Here is an 8,204-nt window from a genome sequence, read left to right as displayed (position 1 = left end):
AGGGGGGGGGGGGGGGGGGGGGGGGAGAGTGCGCGAAAGCGGTAGCATTTTCGTCTAATTTACGATGCAGTTAGGTGCTCGAAGAGCACTATATGTCGCGTCTTAACTCGATAAATTTGTCTAACGATGAACTATCGCTCAGAGAGACAGAGACCGGGATAGAGAAAGAGAGAGAGAGAGGGGGGGGGGAGAGAGAGAGAGAGAGAGAGAGAGGATATAGGGAGGGTGAATTATCAGGGTCGTTAACAGTACGCGCGTTTTTAATTTGGTTTCATCAGAACGGTAATAATAATAGGTAATAATAATATCACATTTTTGGGTTAGTTGCCTTAACACAGGATAATTTTTAATTCGACGGACTCAGAGACGAATAATATTATGTTTGAATGAGATGTAAGGTTACAATTCATCTTACCGGTAACAAACATGTCAGCGTTAAGATGGATTGCAATTTTATATTCAATTCAATTGTAATATTATATGTCATTATTTGGCATGAATAATTGACGAGCAATTTCTTTGATATTTCTACGACGTATTTCTTGTTGCGATGAATATTCAATGAATAGTTAACGGGAAATCAATTTATTGCCGGTAATTGAATAGAACGCATCACGCGGTAAATTAAACAAGCAAATCTAATTAGATAATATTGAAATTCTAAACGTATTAGATAACATTACATTGTTTAAAGTGATATTTTTTTAATTGATAATTTGCTTTGGTGCTATAATGAAATGACAGAAATCTGATTTTATATTCATGATTCAATTTGTGAAAAAGTTCTATAATAAGATGCGAGCACTTTCTTGTTTTACACTCTTGCAGTATTTTTTATGTTTCTGACATTTGCGTGGATATATTTACATATATTAATAAAAAACGATTTGACCATGACTTTTTGATTTAGCAAAAATGTATTTTAAACAATCAATAAATTTATTGCTATATTTCATATCATACGCAAATATTGTCCAAATATTTGTCCGATATATTTCCATTCGCTTGCGTGAACATAGATCGATGTTTTAAACGATGACCTTTGGCCAAAAGTATCAGCACTATATATTTGCATATGAAACATTCCAGAGGTGTTGGAGTAGTTCCGCGCAATTGCGTTTGTAATGTCTTCGCAAGATAGGTAAAATATGGTCGCTCATATTTTACGATCGACGCTTTACGCGCGCTATGACATATGCTTACATGTGCGCGCGTACGGTTTATGTTCGCGGGAGAGAAAGAGAAAGAAGAAGAGACGTGCAGAGAAAGATAGACTACCATTTATCTCTCGACAATGGACAAAAACAGAATGAACAAAAGCGGAAAGCGAGATCAAGCTCCCTCAAGATTTTCACCGTCATCGCCATCGCCGTCGTCGCCGTCTCGTCTCGTCTCGACTACTTTTTCGTCGTAATGTCGTGTGCGCGACTAGCTGAAATCCATTTATATCGATGGGCCTATCGCGTGTATCGGAAGGACCTTCGACCGATGATGTGATCGATGTAGGACGTCTGATACCTTACAGGGCGTGCATCCGAGCGAGCGTAAGGGAATACATGCTTCTCTATACCTCGTTCCTCGTCTCTCATCCCTCTTCTGCTCTGCACGGTTAATGGCCACGTCGTCAAGAGCATTATCGAGTGACCTTCCTTCTCGGCCTCCTCTTCGGTCTTCGCTCTTCGCGAACGTACGTTCGCTCACGTATATACCTATATAAATGAACATTATACCCTGTAGCACGGGTCGTAAAAGCGAAAAACCTAATATTGCTCGGTAGCTCGTGTGATAGTTGCATACGTCGAAGAATATCGAAGTGACAATCGAAAATACGTTATCGCGCATAATTCTGATACAATGTATAGAGAGAATGATAAAACTATAATTTCCACGTGTCGTTTCATTTCTTTTTTCAAGATATAATTAACTTGGTACGCAACGTAACATTTTTGACCATATTTCCATGAACTAAACAAAAGCTTTATGTTTCTTTTTTAAATCGTTTTTTAAATATAATAAAATACAACTTCTATCGTTTCTCCCTGCTGCAATATAGTATTGAATATACTGATGAATATTTATTTGTATTCATTTTCGTGTGACAAAGGTAATGAATAAATACAAATGCGTTTCAAGTATACGTTTTTTTTTAACTCTGTATGTTGAATGATAGTTTTTCATACTTCACTTATAAGTGCATAATTTTGCATATTTGACTTGTACACATAATATTTGCATATTTACTTATTCCTGGTTAGATTTAGCCTGGTTTTGCTTTTCATATTTAGTTTCGCAACATGCTCTTTGCGATATATTAAAATGTTTTTTTTTTTTTATAAAACATTTACATGTAGATGTAATAATTATTCAAAAATATATTTTCTAAGATTTTTGAAATAGATTTTCGAAGACATTATCTCTTGTTTATAAAAAAAAAAATAAATATTTGCGTGAAACAAATTCGACAGTTTAATACATTACATAAAATATTCACTGTCATTTCATATCGATGTCGAATTGCATGAATGCTTTTTTAAATTACGTTAAATGATTTTGACAGTATATGTAATGAAATATATCGAAGAGCACATTAATCGAATGACCGCGTCGTACGAATCATTTTTGTAATTAATTTTTAATCCGTAATTCAACATGTTTTCTTTTCCGTGAAAACGGCAACTCTTATACGGCAACAATTAATATTACGTACAGTATAAATCATACCATACATTTGTATTATGATCAATATTACTATAGTTTATACCAAATAGTATGTTTCTCACAGCGTGGCTTTTGTGTATTCCCTGATATGTGTCTAGCTAGAATTTAGCCCGAATGGAGTTGATGTAGAGTAAATATGTAGGAGACAGCATACCACACAAATTGAGTTCTGATATGATTGCCGTATGATACTTGTATACAACGGTGCATAGACATGATACGTTTGTACTTTGAATATGTATTTGCACGCGAATCGTATCAATCCAGTCGAATAGCTCTAGTGAAATTTTCTTTACGGCCCGAAATGTATCGTACAAGAGCGTGAAATACATTTATCATTTTCTCGTATCATATATATGTATATATATACTTATTTATACTTATTTTAAACAGTCACGTTTCAATCTTTATTGATTATCAATCGGATTATTATTATATTATATATTTTACCTAATTTTTATCTATTATTATCTTATTATTATCGTAATTATTATTATCTATTTATTATTCAACAAAAAGACACCAGAACTCATTTCTTGTAGTTTCTTAGACGCTGAACACGAATCTGATTTTCAAATTGTTCCATCAAAATTTTGAGAAATTTGCAATTTATTTTACAAAAAAAACATGTTCAAGAAGTTTTATTGCAATTAAGTATTATGTTGTTAAGATTTTCAATCCTCAAAAGATTTTTTAGTATCGGCTTGATGATTAATAAGATATTTATAGTTAAATATAGAGTTTATTGTGGAAAAGTAAATTAGATCATTGACAATTTATCAAATAGCTTTCAATTATGTTTAATTGAACGTAAAGGTTTTTAAGCTGCTGATGTCAAATTCACAAAATTATAAACAAATTTATGACATCTATATATTTTGCAACAATTTAGATGATTCTCAAGTTTTGGCATCCGTTATATTGAGTTTATAATTTTGAATTTGCCGATTTTGACATTGGATTTATATTAAAAAAGAGTTTAAATAAATATAGTTGAAAGCTATTTGTTAAATCATCAATGATTGAATTCACAGCTCTTCCGTAATAGATCCCATATTTAACTATGAATATTTTATTAACTATAGCAGATACTAAAAAAATCCTTTTGAAGGCTGAAAGTTCTGGTAAATTTTGATTGAAATAGAACTTTCCTAGTACGTCACGTATCGCGTAGTTATAATATGACAAAATATACATATAAAAACAGCCTTTTCTATAAATTAAATTGCCGATCTAAATTCTTAATAATTTTTTAAAATTGTGATTCGTATTCAGTATCTAAAAAATTATAAGAAATAACTCGTCTTATTCCAGTGTTTGAAAAAGTCTTTTTTTTATCGAACAGTGCATTATATGTCATTATGTTGTTACCTAATTATTATTGTGAATTTATCAAAGCAGAATTAACTCGGTTTCTTTTTTTCCTGCTTTAAAAAGTGGAATATTTTCTTTATTTTTTATACGAATTTTAATATTTTAAAATATACAAACATATTTTGTACACAAAAAAAAGCGCAAAATATACAATGCTATTACATTGTATATTTTGCGACAAAATTTTTTTATTATTGTAAGCATTAATACGATAGTCGTTATTGTAATGATTGTTTTTAATCTAGCATGTGAAAAAAAGCACGAAGACATTTTATTTCTCTCTGGTATTTTATTTTAACTGGAATATTTTAATTACCGTGAATGTGTGCTACGTAAAAATGAACAATTTCTCTAACTTAAACAATCTGCTCATACATTTTGCACAATTTCTGACGTAGGAATGCAGAAATTAAAATTTCTATGTAGCCATGAACGATGTTACTTTTGAAACAACAACCACGTGTAATATCATATTTGGAACTTGTGCTCTTGTGCTATACATTTTAAAAAGGAATATATTTTATCTTTATTTTACTTATCACTTATCACTATTTTGAAATATTCAAACGGAAATATTTTGTATATAAAGAAGATGCTATTGCATTATATATGTTAGGACAAAATTTTTCATTATTGTAAGCATTAATACGATAATGATTATTATAATGATTTGTGTGTTTCTGTTATACTATTATATATAATAAGAAACATACAGACATTGTTTCTTTCTGGAATTTATATTTTAGATGGAATATTTTAATTATCGCAAGTATGTGTTACGTAATGCGAACAATTTCTCTAACTCAAGCAATTTGCTTGTGTAATTTGCACAATTTCTGACATAGAAAAGCTAAAATTAATATTTTGGCTTAGCTATCAATATAGCTTCTGAAGCAACAATCATGTGCCATACCGCGTCTATTTGAATTCGTGATAAGCAGATATTTATGTTAGCGAGATGTATTAATGGCGTCGCTGTTTCCTCGATGAATATTCGCGACAAACGAAAGACGTCTTTCCTCGAAACATTGGCAGTGTGAATTGCGGAATGGGAGTTAGTGAATAACTCTAACAGCAAAGTGCCGAAGGGCTTCCGTTAGTAATTGTCATTCAAGGGATCTCGTTGCAACGCGGTTAGCCATGTACGTTCGAACTACACTAGCTTTCGTAGTGTATTGTTATAGAACGTTCTGAATAGAGATACACATCGAATGTTGTCGTCGTCACTGACACTCCAATTCGACTGATCTTCCTTGACGATTTGATTGTAGGGACCCGACAATTTGTAGCTAGTTTTCTTAATCATAAATATTACGGCAATTCAACTATAGGAATTGGATTAAATTTAAATCAAGATTGATCAGTTTAAACTAAACCTTTGGTTGGATAATCCAATATGGGCTGGATAATGCGTTATCCATTGACGCTCTTGAAGCTCAATTCGCTAAAACCTCCTAACTTTTCTGAGGATCAAATAACGTCGCTACTATCAGTGCACGTAAATGATCGCCGTTTTTTTTTTACTTTGTTGCACTTTGTTGCACTTTGTTGAAAAGCATATCCGTTGCCTCTAGAACACTTTGTAAATAAATTTCTCGATACTTTTAGCAAACGATAACATGTAGCATTCGTGTTACGATGGTAGCCTGGCAAAATGGTGTGACTATCAGTGACACTGTGATTAACTCTGGAATATATAAAATGCATCTCCCCAATTAAAATTTTGCTTGCTCCGTACAAGGAAAAAAACAGAACGGACAGTTTTATTTTATAACTTAATAATATAAAACTTTTTGACATTACAGCCTATATCCCCAAATCTTTAAAATAAAAAAAAAAGAGAATCTAAAAAATATTAATCTGAACCAAAGTTACAGTAAGTCTTCCAGATTCCATTTTACCATTCCATGGTGTGTGTTTTTTTCAAAATTTCCCGAAAGGTGTGTATTCTACAAGGATTAAATAGGGATAATCGAGCGCCATATATTCGACTCATATCCAAATGTTCCATGAATGGCAAACTGTATTAACGACGCCGACCGTGGCGATTACAAAAATAGCTCGTCTTGCGATCCTTTCGACTTCGTTCGCAAGCTTTCAAGCAATTTAACGGCACGTCTAATTTAATTTGTGTGTTTACATGTCCATGGACTTAGCAAGGGAGATCGATACTGGACCACGCGCTTAGGCTGGAATGATTTGTTGGCTAACTGCCATCGTCGTAAATTCTATTTTCACAGATACACGCGGCCAGATGCGTGGCGTGATCGTTTCCACCGTAAAATTCGCAAACTGGGTTATCAGGTGGAAAGGATTCGAAAATAAAAATGCTTCCTGTGAATTCCTTATGGAATTCTCCATTTTGAAAGAGATTCTTTTTGGTCCGCGTATCCGCTGACTCGATTTCAACCTATAATTTTGCGCAAAGAGACGCGTATACATAACTTGCAGAAGAAAAGCTAGAAATATCAGGCGAGATAGACAGTCGAGACAGCAATGTTTTTCGAAATAACACGAAAACTTGTGTGTGTATGTGTGTGTATTTATGACAGTCCATGCAATTCAGATTTATATTTTCGAAACGTACATGTATAACAATTCAAAGCATAAGCGCAGTGAATACAAAGTCACTTAATTTAATATGTCGAAAACATAATGGATTTATATTCCTAAACTTCTCTTTGATAATATAATGATTAATATGTGGTAGGATAATTTAAATTTTTAATGCTTCAGCAATTAAAGGGATTGCGCCACGTTTTGCTGTTTTGTTGTCCGCAATTAATCAAAAGTTCAATGACTGGTAATTCAATAATGATTGGATAAAGGGAATTTCAGGGCTTCACGATGATTGCATCAAACGCGATGAGCAAACTCCACGAGCGCTACAGTCTATTAGTCGGTTCTTGCATGATCTTATTCGGATACGCGTAGTTGTACGGATACAGGATATGTCAGTTAGAGATAGATTCGTGTCGAAAGTCGTGGATCGTTAATGCGTAGGAGTTGGCCGGACTCCAGATAACGTGCGAAAAGCCACAGTTTCTCGTGCTTTGGTACACGACGAAATCAAAACTACTGAACGCTTGGAAACACGAATAGAATATGTAATAACAACATGTACGACACGATGGATGGACATACTCCGAAAAATTCACTGCATTTTAGATACTATAAAATGTTTAAAAATTTCTTCTCTATAAAAATACAAATAATATACTTGAATTTCTTTTACAACCATTGTGACGATTTCTTAACCGTTTGAAAGCTTGCATAAACTTAATGAATAGATTTTTTAAATTACTTTTATGTTTTTTTATATATTTTATATATTTTTGTTAATATTATGTTATTATTTTTATATATTACGTTATATAGCATGATGCCGTTGTTTTCATAATGGTTGATTTATTTCATAAAGATGGCACATCATATTTTACATTGATACACAATCTTCTTTCAGCATTTTGTTAGATTCTGGAAGAGTGCTTTTTATTGATTAAAATTTATGTCGTGCCATCCGCGACTTCAATAAGCTCCAAATAATTGGCTCGTTGCCAGAGTTGCGAAAAGCGATCAGTCTCTTACCAATCAACGATGGCGAGAACCATCAATCGCGTTTCTGACCTTCGCGGTAGATCGCGTAAAATGGTTTCATCGAAGACTTAAGATTAGTTTCTTTCTGCAGAAAAGCTCTCTACCACCTGCTGATCTCAATAGAATGGAAATTGAATCGATTTGTCCTGACGTAGATATATAGGGACTGGGACAAACGTGAATAGTTGTGGAGGCGTAAAATTGGACGCGAAAATATCGATTCGATGGTAACTGAGGTAGAAATTAGAACAGAGATCATTTTCGTTCCGCATATCGAATTTGAAAAGAAATATTCGACCCAAAGTCAATTTGCGTTTCTCTCAAAATAAATACATGAAACCACAAACACATACACACATACATGACGATTACGTAATGCGGCCGCTTTTTTTCCGCAGATCGTATATATCGCGCTACATTTATCACTTCAGCCTGGCGTCATTAGGTGCTTCGCTTAGCATAAAGTCATTTTTATTGTATATCCTATATTTATAATTTAAAGTGAAATAAAAAAT

The 8,204-nt window shown here is 33.1% G+C and overlaps 1 protein-coding gene across 3 annotated transcripts in view; it reads left to right on the top strand.

Annotated features, from left to right (window-relative positions):
• Positions 1–8,204, top strand: part of LOC108754948 (calcitonin receptor-like) — a 112,896-nt gene that overhangs the window by 4,525 nt on the left and 100,167 nt on the right. The window lies entirely within an intron of this gene.

The sequence above is a fragment of the Trachymyrmex septentrionalis genome, unplaced genomic scaffold (assembly GCF_001594115.1).
Source record: "Trachymyrmex septentrionalis isolate Tsep2-gDNA-1 unplaced genomic scaffold, Tsep1.0 scaffold83, whole genome shotgun sequence".
Lineage (NCBI taxonomy): Eukaryota > Metazoa > Arthropoda > Insecta > Hymenoptera > Formicidae > Trachymyrmex > Trachymyrmex septentrionalis.
Note: the sequence above shows the minus strand (reverse complement) of the source record. Positions and strands in the feature narration are given on the sequence as shown.